Source organism: Lacerta agilis, chromosome 12 (assembly GCF_009819535.1).
Source record: "Lacerta agilis isolate rLacAgi1 chromosome 12, rLacAgi1.pri, whole genome shotgun sequence".
NCBI classification, from domain to species: domain Eukaryota; kingdom Metazoa; phylum Chordata; class Lepidosauria; order Squamata; family Lacertidae; genus Lacerta; species Lacerta agilis.
In genome coordinates, this window is record NC_046323.1 from 50,914,589 (window position 1) to 50,937,478 (window position 22,890).

Here is a 22,890-nt window from a genome sequence, read left to right on the forward strand (position 1 = left end):
GCTTGTTCCCCCCCCCAAAAAAATATTTGCCCCAAGGAAAGAAAGCCCCTGCCACACTTCGAGTTGTTGCACGGCAAAGCTGCTCGCTGGCGGAGCTCACACACGAGTTGTCACGGGAAAGACAAGACACTGCCCTTACACAACCGGCCTCTACTATTTTTGAGCTGCTTTGGGGGGAGAAGAGTGAGGGCTGCGTCTCTCGAAGCTGGAAAGGGAACGATCTTCTCCATTCACTTCACAGGCAAAGGCTTCTTAAGGCATTTGGTGGAACCAACATCGACTACATCAGACGGAGGGCTTTCAGTTCTCTGGGGCAGATAGGAGATTTGGGTGTATCTGCAGTAATGCTTAACAGCATTTCCAGTTGCAGCCCTGGAAGGAAATACCTATATACTCGAGTATAAGCCAACCCGAATATAAGCCGAGGCACCTAATTTTCCTACAAAAACCCGGGAAAGCTTATTGACTCGAGTATAAGCCGGTTCACCTTTGCCGCTGTGGAGGAGGAGGAGGAGGAACAAGCAGCCCGAAAGCAGCCCTTTGGGCTGCTCCTTCCTCTTCCTCCTTTGTCGCTGTGGAGCTCACCCCGTCGCAGGGATTCGAACCGCCATTCTTCTGACCGGCAAGCCCTAGGGCTCTGTGGTTTAACCCACAGCGCAATGTTCCCTTGTGTTATACAGAGAAGGCTGGGATCCTGTCCTGTTTAAGCAGGAGCCAGGGAAAGTGAGCACCTGTGGCGTTTTAATACTTCCTTAACTGATAAGCTTTCTGTCTTCTGGGGTCTAAAGTTTGCATTTATGTGAGCAGTTCAGGAATGGAACAAGCTGCCTGGGGAGAGTAAAGAACCGCTATTCTTGTACGCTTCTTAAGGAACGGAGAGAAAGGGCTTCTTTCTCGCTGCCCCCACCGCCCGCCTCACTCCAGTATAAGCCGAGGGCAACTTTTTCAGCACAAAAATGTGCTGAAAAACTAGGCTTATACTCAAGTATATAAGTACTTCATTACAGCGATGGAAGAAATGATCAGCAGCTCAAGTCTGGGATTGGGTGTAGGGCAGGCTTCCTCAACCTCAGCACTCCAGATGTTTTGAGACTACAATTCCCATCATCCCTGACCACTGGTCCTGCTAGCTAGGGATCATGGGAGTTGTAGGCCAAAAACTTCTGGAGGGCCGAGGTTGAGGAAGCCTGGTGTAGGGGCACAGATTCTCACATGCTTGAGAACCTCAGCTTTTCTCGTTTCCCCCTCTCTTTTCTTTAAATAAAAAAAAAATTACTGATATAAACACGTACAAAATACAGTAAAAGTAATAAGTGTAACCAATTGAAATGCTTGCAGAGATAGAAAAAAATATATGAAGATATAAGAGGGAGGAAAACCTTGTTGGCGTCTCCAGGTGGGATTGGGAAAGGCTCACAGCCACGAACTCTGGAGAGAGAGCTGCTGCCAGACAGTGTAGACAGCATTGAGCTAGACCAGTGGTCTGACTTAGGCTGCATACACATTTCTGGCTTATGTTGCAGCTAGCTGTTCTTTTTCCCAGTTTGGATTGAATCTAGTTTGGGGGACGGTGCATCAAAATGCGGTATTTCCTAAGAAACGATGGGATAACTACAGGATGGGCATGCTTCTCAAACCAGCAGTGGAAGCACAGTAAATGGGAGCATGCAAAAAAAAAAAAAAAACCAACATATCTCTGATGAAAATAGAGGTGCCCCCACCTTCATTTCTCCAGGGACATCCTAGCATACCCTCCAACATTTCTCTGGTGAAAATTGGGATGTCCTAAGGAAATCAGATCCTGAAGTTGAGGCTCCAGTACTTTGGCCACCCCATGAGAAGAGAAGACTCCCTGGAAAAGACCCTGATGTTGGGAAAGATGGAGGGCACAAGGAGAAGGGGACGACAGAGGATGAGATGGTTGGACAGTGTTCTCGAAGCAACTGGCATGAGTTTGGCCAAACTGCAGGAGGCAGTGGAGGATAGGGGTGCCTGGCGTATTCTGGTCCATGGGGTCACGAAGAGTTGGACACGACTGAATGACTGAACAACAACAACAACAAGGAAATCAGCATTCCAGGACTGTCCCTGGAAAACAGGGACACTTGGAGGGTCTGGAGCATGTACAAAGTGTAAGTATAAAACACATATTATAAAGTACATTCCTTTCCAGCACATCAGCACACCTCAAAGCACAGTGAGAGAGGAAAACAGGACATGAAGGAAGATGCTGGGTGCATTGATCATGACTGCCTTGGCACGCTCTTTAAATGTTCCCCTCTCCTTTTCGTCTCTTCTCTCTCCAAAAACAGCAGAGCTGGGAGAAAAATGTCGGCGGCCTTCTGGTAAGAGGCGATGTCAATTAATTAGCTGCTTTGCTTCCCTTTCCTGAGATTATAGGGATCATTGAGGAGATGTGGTGCCATTGGGGAGCTGTTGGAACAAGGGCTGGCTCTGGGTCTCCCTCTGATGCGTCCATCGCGGCTCCTGAAACCTTCATAACAGGAAGCAATCATGTTTCCCATATTTTCATTTGACCATATCCCCCCTTCTTTTTTTCTTTTCTTTTTTCAAATGAAGTAGAGCCAGAGACCATATAACTGGAATCCCTTTCTGAATGGAAGGAAACGGGATCCCCCCCCCATTGTAGTCCTTGCCAAAGTCCACCCAGAGCTGCCCTCTGCTCCATCTTCCATATTCACATGCAAAAAGGGCTCCGTTTGGAGTTCAAAGGCGAGAAAGGCTTTATAATAGTGAGAAAAGGAGGGGAAAGGAAAGACAATGGGCCTAGGGGAAAGGGAGGGAGGGCTGGCACTGTTCAGACCTGCCCGCAATGAGAGGGGGGGGTTCGTCTTTTTCGGCACCTGTGCAAAGGGGGTCTGGGCGGCCAAGGGTCATGGCTGCTGGACCAGGGTTCTGGGCAGCCAGCGAGAAAAGGAAGCAGAGGCGTAAAGAGAACAAAGCAATGGAAAGAGCTTTTGCAGCAAGACCGCCGGCGGGAAAGGGAAGCCAGCCCCTTTCGGAAGGTAGCTTTTGCAACAACAACAACAAAAAAGGAAGGATGCCCTCTCTGGTCCCTGGCCTTTGCAAGCCTGCCCACTTTGCATGGTGGGAAAGGAGCTTGGCCAGGTGTCCGCCGTGCATTCCTGAGCCCACATTTGTTCCCAAATGTTTCGCGGAGGGAAAGGGAACCGGCCAACAGAATCCGGAGCAAACTTGCCGGTTACATCACCAGCTCAGGCATCATCCGCCCTTTGCAGTTCCAGGTGGATTTAGATGATCCAGAGCTTCAAGGCGCTTCTGCTGCAGGGTCTACGCACCTTGTGAACCAGTGAGGCAAATGCATGCAGCAAACCCCATTCAGCAAACGACTTTTTTTTTTTTTTAATGGGAGCAATTGCAGAAGTCTGCTTCAAACAGTGGTCCAGCCAGAAAGCTCATGAGTCAAGATCAAGTTTTATTTGAGTTTCCTATGCGAGAGAGTGGCGTATGCCGATATGTGTGTGTCCGGCACGGTGCTGTTTGTGTGTTTCCTGTGTGCAGAACCAGGTCCCCGGGCGAGGCAGAGACACCACACTAGCATCGCGGCTTACTGAGAGAATGGTGGGGAGGGCAAGTCAGTGGGGAGGTCAGTGTGAGCGCCGGGTGGGTTCTGCTGGTGCATTTGCACTGTGTCAACCTCCTTGCTACCTTGCCCCTCCCCGTCCTGGCAAACAACAGTGGTTCGCCTGCTGGGAAGCTGGTGTAGAGGCTCCACCCAGTGGAAGTCCAGTACATGTTCTGCATGCAAGAAGGTGCCCCCCCCCCCCCCGTTCAACGCCTGCAAATTGTGCAAGCCCTGACTACCAGCCGATTGTCAGGGCTTGCATAGCTCCATGCCCAGCACTTTGTAAGGTCCGATGGGCAAGAATAGAGTCACCTGGAGTCAGCAGAGCTTATCTTTTCTGGCTCATGAGATGTATTTATTTACCTTTGGTCAAGCCTCCAGAGGAAGGGTGATGTCAACGCACTTTTAAACACAGGAGAGTCATTGTGGCACAGTGGTTAGAGTGCTGGACTAGGACCTGGGAGATCAGGGTTCAAATCCCCACTCACCGAGTGACCTTGGGGAGCAGTAAGTAATTCTCAGCTTAACCTACCTTGCAGGGTTCTTGTGAAGATAAAATGGAGCTGGGAGGAGAAAAGCTCCTTTGGAGAAAAGAGGGGATATGGATATGGTAATAAAATAAAATAAACATTTAGGTAAAGGTAAAGGGACCCCTGACCATTAGGTCCAGTTGCGGACGACTCTGGGGTTGCAGCACCCATCTCACTTTATTGGTCGAAGGAGCCGGCGTACAGCTTCCGGGTCATGTGGCCAGCATGACTAAGCCGCTTCTGGTGAACCAGAGCAGCGCACAGAAACGCCGTTTACCTTCCCGCTGGCGTGGTACCTATTTATCTACTTGCACTTTGATGTGCTTTCAAACTGCTAGGTGGTTAGGAGCTGGGACTGAGCAATGGGAGCTCACCCTGTCGCAGGGATTTGAACCGCCAACCTTCTGATCGGCAAGCCCTAGGCTCTGTGGTTTAACGCACAGCGCCACCCGCGTTATAAACATATAAGCACACACAAAAGATGCACACACAGAGGCACGCAACCCTCTGCTCGCCTGATCTCTGCAGAGCACTTAAGGAGAGAGGATTACTGACAAATGGATCAATCTGATTACCGGAGAGGTGGCAATTTGCACCCCCCCCCCATTTTGGCACTGAGCTCTGCCCAACTCCCCACAGCGCTGTATCTTCTATCATTTTGTAAATGTCTTTGCCACCGCCAAAACCGGCAACGTCTTCACGGGTCAGAACAATTTACTTAGTGGAGAGTGGGATTGGGCCCACAAACTGGGGGTTAGCAGCCCCTCTGATTTAAGGCTTTAAAAGCTGACCATCAGAAGCAGACCAGCACCCAGCGAAATTGGCAAAGAGTGGCTTGGTGTAATTTGAGCCAGCTTGCTGGCCGCAGACAAAACCTCACAATCACCTTCTGTATCAACTCAATTTAAGGGACTGTCTTCAAGGGCAGCCCCGCCCAAAACACACCTACCTAGATGGCTATATCTGCCTGCATAAAAAAGCCTCATAAACCAGCGCCTGAAGAATATCGAACAGCAAAATAACCTGGCCATCATTAAGAAATTCAGTGCATGGTACATTCATCTTCCCCCCCCTCCTACCTGGACTCCCAGGTGGCATACCTGTCCAATTTAACTATTCCAAAATATAGACGAGCTTTCACGCTGGCCAGATTAGATATGCTACCTTCCGCTGTTCTTGAAGGCCGATTCTCAAAAACACCATTCCAGAATCGACTCTGTCCCTGTGGAGTCGGTAATGTGGAGACTGTGTCACATGTACTCCTGTGTTGCCCCTTATATAAAGACTTGAGGGAAGAGATCTTCATGCCCCTTTCACTTGCCATTCCGGGCCGATCGCCAGAGGACATACTGTTTTTCCTCCTGGCAGACCAGAATACCCAGACGACAGAGAAGGTAACCAGATTTGTTGAGAGGGCCATGAAATTGAGGGCTGCCGGCTGAATGATAACAGCGCCCCCTCATAATTAAGATCTCATTTATTCTTGTTTTAATTGCGCCGAATCCCGATTCAGCTCATTTTATTGGTTTATATTATAGGGTTTTTTTTATCAGTATCTGTAATATGTGTCTTTTTGATGCAATGGCCTGTAGGCTATGCAAATAAAGTTTGTTCTTGTTTTTGTATCTGCCTGCATAGCGCAAATAATATTAATTAATAAATAATAATAATAATAATAATAATAATAATAATAATTAATAAAATTATTATTATTATTATTTATACCCCACCCTTCCCGATTTTTAAAACATTGATTAAAAGTGACTTAAAAAACAGCTTAAAAACAGCATAAAGTACAACAGAAATGCAGCATCACCAGGGTTAACTGGCCAAGTTGGTCCTGCTAGGACCAGCAAGGAGACCAGGGAAGAGTTTAAATGTGGCGTCCCAGAAGGGTTTCTTCATAGAAAAAGGGAAGGGAAAAAGGAATGAAGGATCAGGCTAAATTGAAGGCCAGGCAGAACAGCTCTGTCTTACAGGCCCTGCAGAAAGAGATCAAGTCCTGCAGGGCCCTAGTCTCATGGGACAGAGTATTCCACCAGGTCGGAGCCATCACTGAAAAGGCCCTGGCGGAAGATAATCTGGCTTCTTTAGGGCCCGGGACCCTTAAGCTATTATTATTCATGGACATTAGGGTCCTCTGCGGGACATAGCAGGAGAGGCGGTCCCAGAGTCCTAGGCCACATAGGGCTTTAAAGGTCAAAACCAGCACCTTAATCCTGACCCGGTACTCCACCAGGAGCCAGTGCAGCTGGTAAAGCACTGGGTGAATGTGGTCCCACGGCAAGGACCCCGTGAGGAGCCTCGCTGCAGCATTCTGCGCCCGCTGGAGTTTCTGGGACAGTTTCAAGGGCAGCCCCACGTACAGCAAGTTACAGTAGTCAAGCCTGGAGGTGACCGTCGCGTGGATCACTGTGGCCAGGTCGGGGCGGGAAAGGTAAGGGACAAACTGCTTGATACGGCAAAGATGGAAAAATGTCGCCTTGAGTGCTGCTGCAACCTGCGCCTCCATGGAAAGGGAGGCGTCAAGAATTATACCCAAGCTCTTAACGGAAGGCACTGGCACTAATTTGAGCCCCCACAAGAGAAGGGAGTTGGTCCCCCAACCCTATACCATCCTGACCCAGCCACAGGCACCTCTGTCTTCGAAGGATTTAGTTGCAGTCGGCTGCATATGTCTTGCAAAACGTGTGAATAATTAGCAATACAATAAACTGTAGCACCATGTTATACCATATCACCTGAATTATATATAATTATAAATAACCACCCCCCTCCATGTTTGCAATAGGCACCCGTTTCTAACACGGAAAACTGTTGCGTCCGCGGTAAGTCCAAAAATAAATCCACTCTCCACAGTTTAAAAGCCCCCAAATTATTGATAAGACTGTCTTAAAAATACTGCAAGCCTTTTGTTAATCTTCGTTCCCAGCAAAAGCAAGCTAATAACAAACAATGGAATCATAGATTTGTAGAATTGGAAGAGATCCCGCAAGTTATCTAGTCTGACCCCCCAGCAATGCAGGAATCACTGCTGGAGAATCCTCGACAGACAGCCATCCAACCTCTGCCCTGTGATCCTCAGAAGAAGGGTGGTAGAAAAATTCAATAACTAATCACTAATAATGACACTCCGTTTCGCTGTTGAGCAGCTCTCACTATCTGTAAGACTGTGCATCAAACCTCATTAAATATATGTGTGTGTGTTTGTATGTATGCGCACATGCATTATATATAGGAATAGAAATAGGAATAGGAATAATTTATTATTGGCCAAGTACATTTTCCAACATACTTGGAATTTGTTTCGGCTACATTGCAATGTAAACATACAGACACTGTTCCTCTCACAATACAAAGAAGCAAAGAAACCCCACCCATATCTTACCTCCCCTTAAGCTATACAACTATGAATTTAACAATTTAATGGCACAAGGGAAAAAACTATTCTTGTGCCTGGCCGATTTTGTATATGAAGTCCTATAGCGACGTCCAGATGGAAGTAAATCAAGCAGATGATGACCGGGATGTAAAGGATCTGCTACAATTCTCTCTGCTCTCTTCCTAACTCGGGTAGCATAAATTGTCTCTATTGAAGGCAAGCTAACACCAATTACCCTTTCTGCAATTCTTACAGCTCGTTGGAGCCTTTTCTTGTCTCTCTTGGAGGCTGTACCATACCAAGCTGTTATAGAATTACAGAGAACAGTTTCAATGATGCCTCTGTAGAATTGGGTCAACACTTCCTGGGACAATTTAAATTTCCTTAGTTGACGCAGGAAATACAGCCTCTGGTGGACCTTTTTAATAATACTATTGATGTTGCTTGACCAATTTAAGTTATCAGAAATTATAGAGCCCAGGAACTTAAAGGACTCTACTACTAGAACAGCATAATCAGGTCCGCGCACACCCAGTATTACCTCTTCCAAATTGTAACTTACGGGGAACCAAGTTCATAAAAACTCCCTCAAATCTCAAACTTCAAGAAAAATAATTAAATTATATAATCAGGAGCAGGAAGGTTTCAGCGGGCAGCAGACCATGCAAAGAAAACTTCTGCAGAACTATTTTCTTTCCCACTCAAGCTTAGGGATTGTTGGCATGATTTATTACCGAAAACGAGCATTCCCTAAGCTTGCATTGAGAAGAAAATAGCTTTCGGAAATGCATTTGCTCCTTGCCAAAGGCTGATGCACGAAACCCCTGAAAGGTTACAGGTGGGTAGCCATGTTGGTCTGCCATAGTCGAAACAAAATAGAAAATTCTTTCCAGTAGCACCTTAGAGACCAACTGAGTTTGTTCTTGGTATGAGCTTTCGTGTGCATGCACACGAAAGCTCATACCAAGAACAGACTCAGTTGGTCTCTAAGGTGCTACTGGAAAGAATTTTCTATTTTGTTTCCCCTGAAAGGAGTCGCTTTGCAAACCCCGGTACCTTTTCCAGAGAGCTGGTGGGGCAGGCAGCTCCGAGCAGAGCAGGAGAGACGCCTCTTCTTTCTTCCGAAGCTCAGGTCCCGCTCGCTCACAGCTGGATGGCAACAAGGCTGATGTGCCAGCGGCAGCAGGAAGCCGGAGAAAGTGAGCTGGAGTGGCTTCCTGAAAGTGTTTACATAGGTGTCTCCAATCTCCACCCCCCCCCCCCAATCCCAAATGACACCCAGGAGGGCTGGCTCTGTTCGTGCAGGCAAGCAGGAGGGGGGCGGCTTGTCCATCACCGCTCCCAGGTGCGGACGACTGACGGTTTCCATGCAGGCAAATAGGTCCCAGGTTCATTCCCTGGTGCCTCCAGGTAGGGCTGGGAATTTCGCCGCCTGAAGCCCTGGAGAGCTGGAATTTTCAGATTGGGAAAGGTTATGGAAAACTGACCTGACATTCTCACCATGCTTGCTGTACGTTGGAAGGAAATTATATGAAAACGAGGTACCGGTGATATCTGACTGCAAGTAAGTTAGCGAAAAAGGAACGCGGGTGGCGCTGTGGGTTAAACCACAGAGCCTAAGGCTTGCTGATCAGAAGGTCAGTGGTTCGAATCCCTGCAACAGAGTGAGCTCCCGTTGCTCGGTCCCTGCTCCTGCCAACCTAGCAGTTCGAAAGCACGTCAAAGTGCAAGTAGATAAATAGGTACACCTCCGGCGGCATTTCCGTGCGCTGCTCTGGTTTCACCAGAAGCACCACATGACCCAGAAGCTGTCTGCGGACAAACGCCGGCTCCCTCAGCCTATAAAGCGAGATGAGCGCCGCAACCCCAGAGTCGTCCGCGACTGGACCTAATCCCAAGACCCAGCAACCTGCTCAAGTCCATTTAAAAATAGATAGATAAAGCTGCCGTCGAAACAAAGCACATTAGCATTTCGCTTGCCTGTTCTGGTTACAGCCCATCTTTCCTCCGAGGAGTTCAAAGGGGGGGTGGTTCTCCTCCTCCCCGCTCCCAACCCAATTTATCCTCACAACAGCCCTGTAACATAGAGACTGGACCAAGGTCACCCAGTCAGTTTCATGGCCGAGTGGAGTTTTCCTTCTGGCCTCCCAGATCCTAGGCTGAGACTCTATCCACATTTTGTATTTTTTGAGAGTGTGGAAATAGCTGAGGCCTGGACAGTCAGTCCTGTCCCATTTCAATAAGTCCCCCCCTAAAAGGAAGTTGCCTTGCACCAAGTCCAAGCATTGTTCTAGCTAGCTCAGAAATGCTTACACCAGGAGTGGGGGATCTCAGGTGCAGGGGTTATGTGTGGCCCTCAGGGTCTCTCTCTCTGGCCCTTGGGCCTTGCCCTCTGGCCACACGCCTTCTCCCCAGGCCAGGAGCCCTCCCTCACACCCTCCTTGAGTGTTTTGGCCTGGCTAGAGGGTGTCCGAATTCTGGGTGTGCCTCTGGTTTGCCAGAGGTTAAAGAAATGTGATGTCACAGGAGAATAGTGGGAGGAACCAGCTGGTGGTGGGATGACGATGAGCGATCATAGGGAGAAGACCGGGAAGAGAAGGTGTCAGAAGCTGAAGAGGTAACAGGGTTTAGTGAGCTGGAAGAGCCTGGGGCAGAGAGAATGCCAGAATCAGAGGCAGAAGCTAAGGCCAGAGAGGAAGACAAGGGCAGAGATGAGTCAGGCTGGTGAAGAGTTGCAGGTGTCTCCCCCTCCTGCTGCGACAACCTCCCTGCCCCACTGGTCTCCCCGAACCAGGAGAGGCATGAAAGGGGCAGGTATGTTTGATTCATGCAGGCTCAGTCTCAGATTGCCTGGGGGGGGAACCCTGAAGAGGAGGGGACTTAGACAGCTGTGGGGAGACGGGGATCTTCAGCCTCAGCAACTGCTTCATGGGGGCAAGACCTACCGGAGACGAGTTGCTGTGCTCATAGAATCCTAGAGTTGGAAGAGACCCCAAGGGCCATCCAGTCCAATCCCCTGCCAAGCAGGAAACACCATCAAAGCATTCCTGACAGATGGCCGTCAAGCCTCCGCTTAAAGACCTCCAAAGAAGGAGACTCCACCACACTCCTTGGTAGCAAATTCCACTGCCGAACAGCTCTTACTGTCAGGAAGTTCTTCCTAATGTTTAGGTGGAATCTTCTTTCTTGTAGTTTGAAGCCATTGCCCCGTGTCCGCTTCTCTGGAGCAGCAGAAAACAACCTTTCACCCTCCTCTATATGACATCCTTTTATATATTTGAACATGGCTGTCATATCACCCCTTAACCTTCTCTTCTCCAGGCTAAACATACCCAGCTCCCTAAGCCGTTCCTCCTAAGGCATCGTTTCCAGGCCTTTGACCATTTTGGTTGCCCTCTTCTGGACACATTCCAGCTTGTCAGTATCCTTCTTGAACTGTGGTGCCCAGAACTGGACACAGTATTCCAGGTGAGGTCTGACCAGAGCAGAATATAGTGGTACTATTACTTCCCTTGATCTAGACGCTATACTCCTATTGATCATTCCTGACACTCCTGTGCAGATCCTGTTCTTGCTAATAAAGGGTTAACTCCAACTCGCACAGTGTGATTTACTGCTGGCTGGCTCCTGACAGATTTACACAGAAACAAGCCTACTGTATGAAAGCAAAATTCACATTTGCCTCTGGTCTCAGCCACCACTGGCACATGTGGCCCCTGGAAGTCTGAGCGGAAGGGAATGCGGCTCTCAGGATGAAGAAAGTCCCCCACGCCTGTCTAAGTACAGTTTTTAATTTGTGTGCATATTTAATGGGGGGGCAATAATAATAAAGTATCCTTCGGCTGCCGTCTGAAGTGGTGTAGTCCTCGTCTGCCCAAGACCAGGCCGCAAGCCAAGTCCTCTTTCCTTCCACAACTGGAATCTGGTGTTGGGGTGTTTCATCCCAATATAGAAATATGAGCGCATTTAACCGCACTGTTAACAAGCCACTCCAGAGAACAAGGAGTAATAAAGAGCCCCCGGGAGAGGAGAGGGGTGGGGGGGGGGAGAGGAGCAGCTGTAAAAACAAAGATTAAAATGAGCTAAACTCCAAAAACGTTCGAGTCAGCGGCCTCCGCATGGCAACAAAACCTCCACCCGGTTCAACGCTGCATTTTTCCTTCGTTCGTGGGGTGGCATGATTTTCATGAATGAATGAGCATCTATGAATGGTGGAAGGAAGGGATCAGTTGTGTGCTCAAACCGGGTCTGCTCCCCCCCCACAAACTCCTATTTGAAAAAAACGGAGGTAGGGCCCAAAGCTGTCTGCATAAGGCAGGCACAACGAGGTGACAGTCCGTGAGGATGGAGCAACAATGCCAGGAGCAGCAGGCAAGTCCGATTAATTTTCATAGAATCATAGGGTTGGAAGAGACCACAAGGGCCATCCAGTCCAACCCCCTGCCAAGCAGGAAACACCATCAAAGCATTCCTGACAGATGGCTGTCAAGCCTCCACTTAAAGACCTCCAAAGAAGGAGACTCCACCACACTCCTTGGTAGCAAATTCCACTGCCAAACAGCTCTCACTGTCAGGAAGTTCTTCCTAATGTTTAGGTGGAATCTTCTTTCTTGTAGTTTGAATCCATTGCCCCGTGTCCGCTTCTCTGGAGCAGCAGAAAACAACCTTTCTCCCTCCTCTATATGACATCCTTTTATATATTTGAACATGGCTATCATATCACCCCTTAACCTTCTCTTCTCCAGGCTAAACATACCCAGCTCCCTAAGCCGTTCCTCATAAGGCATCGTTTCCAGGCCTTTGACCATTTTGGTTGCCCTCTTCTGGACACGTTCCAGCTTGTCAGTATCCTTCTTGAACTGTGGTGCCCAGAACTGGACACAGTATTCCAGGTGAGGTCTGACCAGAGCAGAATATAGTGGTACTATTACCTCCCTTGATCTAGATGCTATACTCCTATTGATGCAGCCCAGAATTGCATTGGCTTTTTTAGCACCGTTTCTAGCATGGACCCCCCATGTGAATGGAAATGCGCCCCCAGAATTCTCCGGCTGTCGGGAACTCCAGAGCTTGAATCGGGAACCTGGCGGGAGTGAGGCTGCCTGCCTGGGAAGGCAGTATCAGTCCCTACAGTTAGCAGGAGGTTCAAAAACTCAATTGACCAGGCCTAGGGTTAGGTGTGAGCAAATTTGTCAATCTCGGTTTTCTCATTTTTCAGCTCTGAAGTTCAGTTCTCTATATTTGCATATCAGTTTGCAATTTTAAAAGCCCCAGGGGACATTCACCAGCGAATTTGTCCTAATATGCAATTTTGCCCAATCTACGCATCTTTGCAAGCCACAGGCACCATCCACCACTGGGCCTGGTATAAACCCCTTTATACCAGGTCCCAATAAGGTGGTATGACCACTGGTGCAGGAAGGGGGGCCGTGGGGGTGGCGGTATGCCCCGGGTGTCATCCCTGAGTTGTGGTGACGTCACTACCCTGCCCCCTGGGACACTTGCCGTGGGCAGCACCCCCTGGGATGCTCTCCACTCGCCGCGGGTGGCTAGCTCCGCCTCTGGGTAGGACCCTGAGATTTAAAACGAGAAGCACATACAAAAGTCACCCCAAAGAGAAATTCAAGGAAGACTCCAATGCCCACCATAAGTTCCCTTGCAGAACCAGAACCTCCAGCAGGCAAGCAGATGCCAAGTGTGGTTCTCCAGCTGTTTTGCGACTACAACTCCCATCATCCCTAGCTAGCAGGACCAGTGGTCAGGGAGATAATGGGAACTGTAGTCCTAAAACAGCTGGAGACCCAAGTTTGGGAAACCCTGAACTAGAGGCCGCTGAGGAACCGCACATGAAAACCCAGCAGGGACTATTGCTTTTTTTCCAGCAATCCCTGCGCATGCATGAAAGACAGTGGGGTGATTATGGCAAGATGGGGTTGGGGGGTCCGGGATGTTGGCAGCCCTTGGACTTCACTTGGAGGTGAAACGCCAGCTCATCATTCTCAATCCCCAACTAACCTTTGCATTCCTCGGCTAAGGCGAGTCTTCCCGGCGTATCCCCAGACAGTTGCCCCAGCCCACTGGAATTCCAGCCTCAACGCGCACACACATGGAAAGGAAGAATAGGTAATAAACCCTGTGTGTCATCGCAGCTTCCTCCAACAATGGAAGGGTCAGTTCCTGTGAGCCAGGGACGGCTGCCGGCATTTCAATAGCTGGAACTAGGTGTAGCTCAGCTCCCCACATCATGAGTCAAATACACAAGCAATTCAGGGTCCGGAGCTCTCTACCGGCCAGTATCTTAATGCTCTGGCAAGGGAGCAGGAAATGAACAAGCCATTCCTAAAGGCCATAATATTGCTGTTTCAATCCTCCTTTAATTTTCCACCGCCGGTTGTGAAACTCCTCTCTTGGCCACTGCCAAGGGGTAATTAAGAGCAGGACGGCAGTGCTTTCGCCAAGGGGTGAGGCCAACCTCATGCTGAATCTAGTTTCACCTGGATTTTTCACCGGGAAGCCAGTGGCAGAGCGCGGGCGTGGCGCTACGTATGCAGAACAACTCTGTGCGCAAAGTCCACAGGTTCAACCCCTGCTGTCCTACACTAGTGTAATGGTTAGAGCAGGGTGGGGTAGGGGACTGGTGGGCCAGATTACTACCTTCCCCCACCCATTGCGGGGCTGGCCATTTGTCAATCATGTGGTGTCACAATGAAATCGGGTGATCTTTCTTGCCCAATGAGGTCCTCAGGTGCCCCCTTCAAGGTGCTAGATTGCCCAGAATTATCCATGAGGCTTTGCAGGCCCGGACGATCAGCTGAGCCTGCAAACCCCCTTTTGGCTGAACCAGGCTTTCACCTGCCCCACACCTGATGTTCAGTATGGCATCAGGTGTAAGACAGGTAGGTGAGGCTTCATGGGTCCAAGCGGTTTAACATGTTGGACCAGGGCCCGGGGGGGTCAGGGTGCAAATCCCCACTTAGCCATGAAGCTCACCGGGTGACCTTGGCCCAGTCACCAACACTCAGCAGGGCCTACCTCATACGGCTGCTGTGAGGATGCTGTGGAAGGAGGAAGAACAGTGTGTGCAATTTTGATCTCCTTGGAGGTAAGATAAATATTCATATTTATAAATAAATAAATAAATGGGTCTCAAGTAGCAGGGCTGAGAAGGAATCCTGTGGGAATACGTTTTGGGGTATTTCCCGCGCGTTTGCCGCTTTGCTGATCCTTCCGCGCAATGCACGGAAGGAAAGAAGATCCGGCCGGAGTTGGAGCCTGGATCCCTCCGCGCCTCCCCGAAAGCGCGCCAGGAAGCGTCCTGGTAACGGTCACAAGGCTGGTTTCCCGCCCGGAAACACTGGCTATTGCAATGTTGTTATTGGTTAATGCTTGTTTGATGACATTGTATGATTTGTTAATAAATGGCCCCTGCTCTCTGTTAGCGGAGAGAGAAAACGAAAGAGAACACGAGAGAGAACACGCACAGAGAGTAGTTGGGAGAGCGCAACCCAACAGCCGACTGCAGTCTGTTTTATTTGGCCTCCTTCCTGCTTCTTCGGCCACACCTTTTACTTTACTTCTTGCTGCCTATCCTATCCTCTTAAAACCCTTTGCGACTTCCGAAAACTCCTCACGACCTTCAAGAAAACCTCATAACCAGCGGACCCATCATAACCAGCCGGAGCAGGCTCTCAGACGGCTGGTTATCCCAGAAACTGGTTATCCCGACAGAATCCTGCCAGAGATCATTAGAATTGTAGACCTGGAAGGGACAACGTGGGTCATCTAATCCAACCCCCTGAAATGCAGGAATATTTTGCCCAACATGGGGCTCAAACCCGTGACCCTGAAATTAAGAGTCTCATTTATTTATTTCTATCTATCAAGAAAGGCTTGTTAGAGCCATGTGGTGAAGCTGGAGCCATCATCTTACCCTCTGCACATGCTGAGTTCATCAGGTATACCAAGAAAGAACACTAGGCCTGATTACCTAGTTCCTCCCAATGTGAGCTAAGCCTGGCAGGACAGCTTACTCTATGGTCTTAACTCCTCTGTGCCTTTAATTAGACTTAAGCATGTTGGTTATATGAGGCTGGTTATCCCACAATCTGGGTTTTCTGGGTGCCTCCAGCCGCCCCCTGTATGCATTTCAATACATGTGCATTAAAGTGGGTTAAAGGGCTCTAGAAAGAAGAAGAAGAAGAAGAAGAAGAAGAAGAAGAAGAAGAAGAAGAAGAAGAAGAGGAGTTTGGATTTGATATCCCACTTTTCACTACCCGAAGGAGTCTCAAAGCGGCTAACATTCTCCTTTCCCTTCCTCCCACTTCTGTGAGGTGAGTGGGGCTGAGAGACTTCAAAGAAGTGTGACTAGACCAAGGTCACCCAGCAGCTGCATGTGGAGGAGTGGAGACACGAACCCGGTTCCCCAGATTACGAGTCTACCGCTCTTAACCACTACACCACACTGGCTGAAAATGCTCTGAAAAGTCTGGAATGACTAAATTAGTAACGAGAAGACATGAAAACACGCCGCAAGCAAGTCAGGACAAATGCAGGATAAATTGTCATATATAAACTACCCCCTAAATCAGGGGTCAGCAAACTTTTTCAGCAGGGGGCCGGTCCACTGTCCCTCAGACCATGTGGTGGGCCGGACTATATTTTGCAAAAAATAAAATAAAATAAATGAACGAATTCCTATGCCCCACAAATAACCCAGAGATGCATTTTAAATAAAAGCACACATTCTACTCATGTAAAAACACACTGATTCCCAGACCGTCCATGGGCCGGATTGAGAAGGCGATTAGGCTGGATCTGGCCTCTGGGGCCTTAGTTTCCCTACCGATGCCCTAAATGAATCAGAAGAAGAGTTCGGTTAAGACTGTGTGCGCAGTCTACCCTCCTTGTAAGCTTTCTGCAAGAAAATTAGGACAAACACTCAGGAAACAGGTCGTCTGTAACAGCCCTCTGTCTCTTGAAACTAGGAAAGTCAAGCTCCAGGGGAGTTATACTGGGATGTGGGGAACAGGAGCAGGCTAAACAACAGGAGTGTGAATGGAGGAGAAGGAGGAAACAGCTATTCTCCCCAGGTCCAATCTCCAGCGTCTCCTGGAACGGCTGGCAGCGACGCCTGCCTGACACTCTGAAGAGCTGCTGCCAGTCAGTGTCAACAATATTGAGCTACATGGACCAATGGTCTGACTCTGAATAAGGCACTTTCCAGTGTCCCCCTTGTTAGGGCTTGAAGCAGAGAGCCAGTTCTTGCCAGTGACCCTTGCCCTCCCCTTAGCACATCCTCGGCACTAGTTGCTGAATGAAGCCAGCATCCCTTTCCACGCCCATCGGAGCACACGCCTGCATCCTGCAACCCCTCCTTCGGGCAATCTCAGCCTGTGCTGCAAATATTTGCTTTGGCACCCCTTGGCGGGGAGCTCCCTCCTCATCAGGAGCTACAACAATGAGGATGGTTGGGTTTCTTTAAAAAAAATATTATTATTATTATAATAATTGGGAAATGCCCCTCTCCACATTCCTCGGGTCGAAGTCTCCTCCCGGGCCAAAGCTTTGCCTGGTTTTACACACGCGTGCACACGGAAGTGGTTTCGTTCCAGAGCAGCCAATCCAACCATCTGGAACAGATATCCCTCAAAAACAGGACCTGCTTCCCATTGGATTGCCAAGTTGGAAAGCCAAAAAAACCTAGAAAGAGGAATAAAAAAATAACTGGAAGAATAAAGGGGTTCTTCTTTTATTGCCGCATGTTTCGCACATGATTGTGTGCAGGAACATAGTCCTGTTATTAGGCCGACCGAGATGGTGCTGGGGATTGAACTTGGCACCTTCCGCATTCAAGGGAAGTGTTATTTCACTGAGATTCGGCCCATCCCCTAATAGGAACATAGGGGACGCGGGTGGCGCTGCGGGTTAAACCGATCAAAAGGTCGGCGGTTCGAATCCCCCCGACGGGGTGAGCTCCCGTTGCTCGGTCCCTGCTCCTGCCAACCTAGCAGTTCGAAAGCACGTCAAAGTGCAAGTAGATAAATAGGTAGCGCTCCGGTGGAAAGGTAAATGGCGTTTCCGTGCGCTGCTCTGGTTTGCCAGAAGCGGCTTTGTCATGCTGGCCACATGACCCGGGAAAACTGTCTGTGGACAAACAACTGCTCCCTTGGCCAATAAAGCGAGATGAGCACCACAACCCCAGAGTCGTCCGCAACTGGACCTAATGGTCAGGGGTCCCTTTACCTTTACCTTTACCTAATAGGAACATAGGGAGCTACATAGTGGCGGACTTTGTGCGCTCTAATTAAATTGGTGCCCTGTACAATGCTAAAATTTGGCGCACCCCCTCCACCTCTCGCACTCCATTCTAGAGCATTGTTTTGGTGCCCCCTACGGCATGGTACCCAAAGCGGCAGAACCAGTCGTGCTATCCTAAAACCCCCTCTGAGCTACCTTATGAAGAGTCGGACCACTGCAATATTGTCAACACTGACTGGCAGCTCTCCGGGGCTTCAAGCAGCATTCTCTCGAAGCTGCACCTGGAGATTGCAGGGATTGAACATGTGACCTTCTGCCATGGCCCTTCCCCAAACACCCGACGCATTTGGATAAACCAATGCAGTGGTCTGCAAAGCATTCTTGTGGGGAAAGGCCAGTGTGCCCCTCCCAAGTGACCTTTGAACCCGTAGCTGGCTTCACAAGGCAGGAAGATAAAAGTTGGCTTGGACCAGATTCCACAGGGCAGTCTGTGTCTTTGATATCTAAGACATGGTTTGCAAAGCCAGAAGGGCAGAAGTCGAATAGTTAATTGGGAACAGGCCATACAAACTTATTATGTAGGTTATAAAGGTAAAGGTAAAGGGACCCCTGACCATTAGGTCCAGTCGTGTCCAACTCTGGGGTTGCGGCGCTCATCTCTCTCTATAGGCCAAGGGAGCCGGCGTTTGTCCGCAGACAGCTTCCGGGTCATGTGGCCAGCATGACAAAGCCACTTTCTGGCGAACCAGAGCAGCGCACGGAAACGCCGTTTACCTTCCCGCCGGAGCGCTCCCTATTTATCTACTTGCACTTTGACGTGCTTTCGAACTGCTAGGTGGGCAGGAGCTGGGACCGAACAATGGGAGCTCACCCCGTCGCAGAGATTCGAACCGCCGACCTTCTGATCGGCAAGCCCTAGGCTCTGTGGTTTAACCCACAGCACCACCTGGGTCCCTTATGTAGGTTATAGAGCCTATTAATTTTAATAGGCTTTTAATAGGCTCTTTTTATGTAGGTTATGGAGCCTATTAAAAGTAAAAAAAAAAAAATGCCATCTTAAGTGCTTATTGCAAACTAACCAGGGTTACTGTCAAAATGCTGGAAGAAATGCTCAACACGCTTCTTTGAAGGAAAACTGCAAGTTAAGCTGCAAACATTTTGAACTGTGCGCTTGGACTTCTTTTAAAGATTGATGTAAGACTTTTTATATCCAAATAATAATAATAAAATGAACAAGGAAACCAGATGTCTCCACTGCTCGGTGCTAGACACCCCCCTCCTCCCATATTTAACAAATCTGAATAGACACTTACTCAAAGTTGCCAAAACTTCTGTCTCTTGCGGTTTCCATTTGACAAACAGATTTCCAGCGGCATCTGGGCTGCAGCACAGTCAGTGGCACACGCAGGACAGCGGATGGCAAATATATATTTGAGAGCCTAGCAACGCTCCGCCGCTAAGGCAAGAACGACCCCCGCAAAGGAAAACAGAGCGCAGTACCCCACGTGTCCCCAATTACTGGGACCTAACCACGGCTGGAACATCCATCTCATCTGCTCGGTTCCTCTTTCTGTTTTCGGCTTGGCATCAGGCAAGCACATCTGGAATCCTTAAGCTCCAAAGGCAGATCCTCTGACCAGGGGCGGATGGTGGCAATTTCACAGATGTTTATATTAGGCAATCCCCGATCCATGTTAACAGCATCTGGAAACATGGCAGTAAACGAGTTCTGAGAGAACCTTCCTACCACGATCCAAGGCCACAGATCATCTTCGCGGCTCCGGAGAGAGCAATAGAGGCATCAAATCGTAGCTGAGCAACGGGAGGCAAGTTTGCAGAATGCTCCGCTTTGTTCTGGGGCGGCTAGCAAATTTCGTCTGCCACACGCGCTCCTATTCTCCATCCCTTTGCTGAGAAAATAGTTCGTGCCCTGTGCTCGATGGTCAGATTGTTCAGGGACCTTTGACCACAGCCCATCCGTGTCAAGGGAGTCTTTATCTGAACTCCACAATTGGCCCATTGAAAGCTTAATCTCTGGAGGCCGTGTGCTTTGGAGAGTCTGCAGCCTGCGCAAAACTGATACATCACTGGAGGTGGTGTGTGCGCATAAAGAAAGTCATCTTCTTCTCTGTGGTGCGGGGATGCGCGGAGGAAGGAGCTGAAACTGCAGAATGCGCCCATTGTCTTTTTGACCACAAACCCCGATCTTTAACCCCAGAGTCGCCGTTTGATGCTCATGCATGTGCAGCACCCGGAAATCAGGGCAGGGCATTCCCCACATAAACGTATTAACTTATGGGATACGCCACACACAATGCTCAATTAACGTAAGGGATCTCTTGCTGCAAGATGGCCCAATACCCACCAGCTAATTAGATTCCATTTTTCAAATAAAAATGAAAGGTTGAGACAAATTTGTAGGAGGTGTATCAATAGCTATTGATTGCGATAGTTATGTCGAACCTCCATGTTCAGAAGCAGCTTAGCTCCGAACACCAGGCGATGGTGCAGAGTAAACAACAGCGCGGTGTGGAATAAAGGACAGCCTTTGTGTTCTCCCCCTATGTGTGATACAACTGCACACGATCCAGTAAAACGATTATTTCTTAGAACTCGGGGGCGCAGAATATGAGAACATGAGACACTAATTTTCTAAACCACACGACAGGAGAAAAGACTGAAAATGTGCCGGCAAGTTTTTCTTGATAAGGTTCCGAGGATCTTCAGCCAGGGGACCTTTAAGCGGGTCCCATTTGCCCTATTCTGAGCCACCGTGGTGAACTTGTCAACTTAGAGAGAAAACCTCACCAGCTCACTATATCAATAGGAGTATAGCATCTAGATCAAGGGAAGTAATAGTACCACTGTATTCCGCTCTGGTCAGACCTCACCTGGAATACTGTGTCCAGTTCTGGGCACCACAGTTCAAGAAGGATACTGACAAGCTGGAACGTGTCCAGAGGAGGGCAACCAAAATGGTCAAAGGCCTGGAAACGATGCCTTAGGAGGAACGGCTTAGGGAGCTGGGTATGTTTAGCCTGGAGAAGAGAAGGTTAAGGGGTGATATGATAGCCATGTTCAAATATATAAAAGGATGTCATATAGAGGAGGGAGAAAGGTTGTTTTCTGCTGCTCCAGAGAAGCGGACACAGAGCAATGGATTCAAACTACAAGAAAGAAGATTCCACCTAAACATTAGGAAGAACTTCCTGACAGTAAGAGCTGTTGGACAGTTGAATTTGCTACCAAGGAGTGTGGTGGAGTCTCCTTCTTTGGAGGGCTTTATGCGGAGGCTTGACAGCCATCTGTCAGGAATGCTTTGATGGTGTTTCCTGCTTGGCAGGGGGTTGGACTGGATGGCCCTTGTGGTCTCTTCCAACTCTAGGATTCTATGATTCACTGAAGAAGTGTACATGCACACGAAAGCTCATACCAAGAAGAAACTTAGTTGGTCTCTAAGGTGCTACTGGAAGGAATTTTTTATTTTATTTTGTTTTGACTATGGCAGACCAACACGGCTACCTACCTGTAACCAGCTCACTGTTGTACTTCAGCGACACTACTGCAAACAGCCAGAGGGTGGCACTGTGTTCAGGGACTGACAGGACTCTGACAAGTGTTGACCGTGGAAAGGAGACTGGAGTCTGACTTGGGAGAGAGGTTACAGGTGGGTAGCCGTGTTGGTCTGCCATAGTCAAAACAAAATCGAAAATTCTTTCTAGTAGCACCTTAGAGACCAACTGAGTTTGTTCCTGGTATGAGCTTTCGTGTGCATGCACACTTCTTCAGATACACTGAAACAGAAGTCACCAGATCCTTAAATATAGTGGGGGAGTGGGGAGGGGTATTACTCAGAAGGGAGAGAGGGGCAGTGGTTTATGGGGACCTGTACCAGTCAAGAGGCAAGAATCAGGAGGCAGGGGAAGCTCCAGAGCTGGAGGAAGAGGCAGGCCAGGTTAGTGATGGGCCAGGTGCTTTCCTCGCCTTCCCTGCACCACTGTCTCCCAGAACCAGGAAAGAAATGAAGTGGGAAGAGCAGAGGATGCTTCCATGCAGGCATAGTCTCTGGCTATATCAGGGGAAGGTACATAAACTGGTGGAGGGGGAGTGGTCCCCAATTGCTGCAATCGCTCCATAGAGCACAGAGCTGGGAACAGCTACCTAGATCAGGGGTCCCCAAACTAAGGCCCCAGGGGCCGGATGCGGCCCAATCGCCTTCTAAATCCAGCCCACTTACGGTCTGGGAATCAGTGTGTTTTTACATGAGTAGAATGTGTCCTTTTATTTAAAATGCATCTCTGGGTTATTTGTGGGGCATAGGAATTCGTTCAATTTTTTTTTTTTCCAAAATATAGTCCGGCCCCCCACAAGGTCTGAGGGACAGTGGACCAGCCCCCTGCTGAAAAAGTTTGCTGACCCCTGACCTAGATGCTAGACAGGTGTGAGTAAGTTTCCAGAGTCGCAGAAGCGACTCTGTTATCTTTGACAATAAGAGTTAACTCTCTGCTCTTTCCTTGGCTGAGAAGCGCCCGGGATTCACTGCAGCTACCAGCTCAGTAGAAGTCAGTCCCCCCCCCCCCAATCCCCCAGTCTTATAAAGTCACAGTCTCTGGCCTGGCTCATTATGCCCAGAGCATCGTGCACAGAATGAGGTCAATGGACTGCAATGGCCCACCTTGGCTCGAGACCGTGAGCCCCCATGTTGCGTAAGGATCAGATCTGGGCATCCCTATAGAAGAGGGGTGGCGAACCGTCCTCTTCTGCTAGTGGTGGGCGGGGCCAGAGGCAAGAGTGGGTGGGGCAGCAATTGTAAATATGGCCTTTGTGCACTAGGCTGGTTTCTACATGCAACACGTAGACCAATACAGTGGTACCTTGCTAGACGAATGCCTCGCTAGACGAAAAACTCGCTAGACGAAAGGCATTCGCTAATGAAAGGGTGACTACCAAGACGATTTTCCCTATGGCCGCGACTCGCAAAACGAAAATGTTTTGTGTTTTTTCCCCGTAAAGCCGCGCTTCCTCCGACCGTGCTTCGCAAGACGAAATTTCCGCTCTACGACAGCACTCGCGGAACGAATTAATTTCGTCTTGCGAGGCACCACTGTAAATAG

At 49.1% G+C, this 22,890-nt stretch overlaps 1 protein-coding gene across 3 annotated transcripts in view; it reads right to left on the minus strand.

Annotated features, from left to right (window-relative positions):
• Positions 1-22,890, minus strand: part of GJC2 (gap junction protein gamma 2) — a 52,097-nt gene that overhangs the window by 17,380 nt on the left and 11,827 nt on the right. Inside the window, exon 1 of one of the 3 annotated variants that reach the window (XM_033165633.1) lies at positions 8,576-8,666. The exons of the other annotated variants lie outside the window; for them this stretch is intronic. The gene's annotated coding sequence lies outside the window, so the exon portion shown is untranslated. Of the gene's footprint in view, positions 1-8,575; positions 8,667-22,890 lie in introns of those variants that run through there. 3 annotated transcript variants of the gene reach the window in all.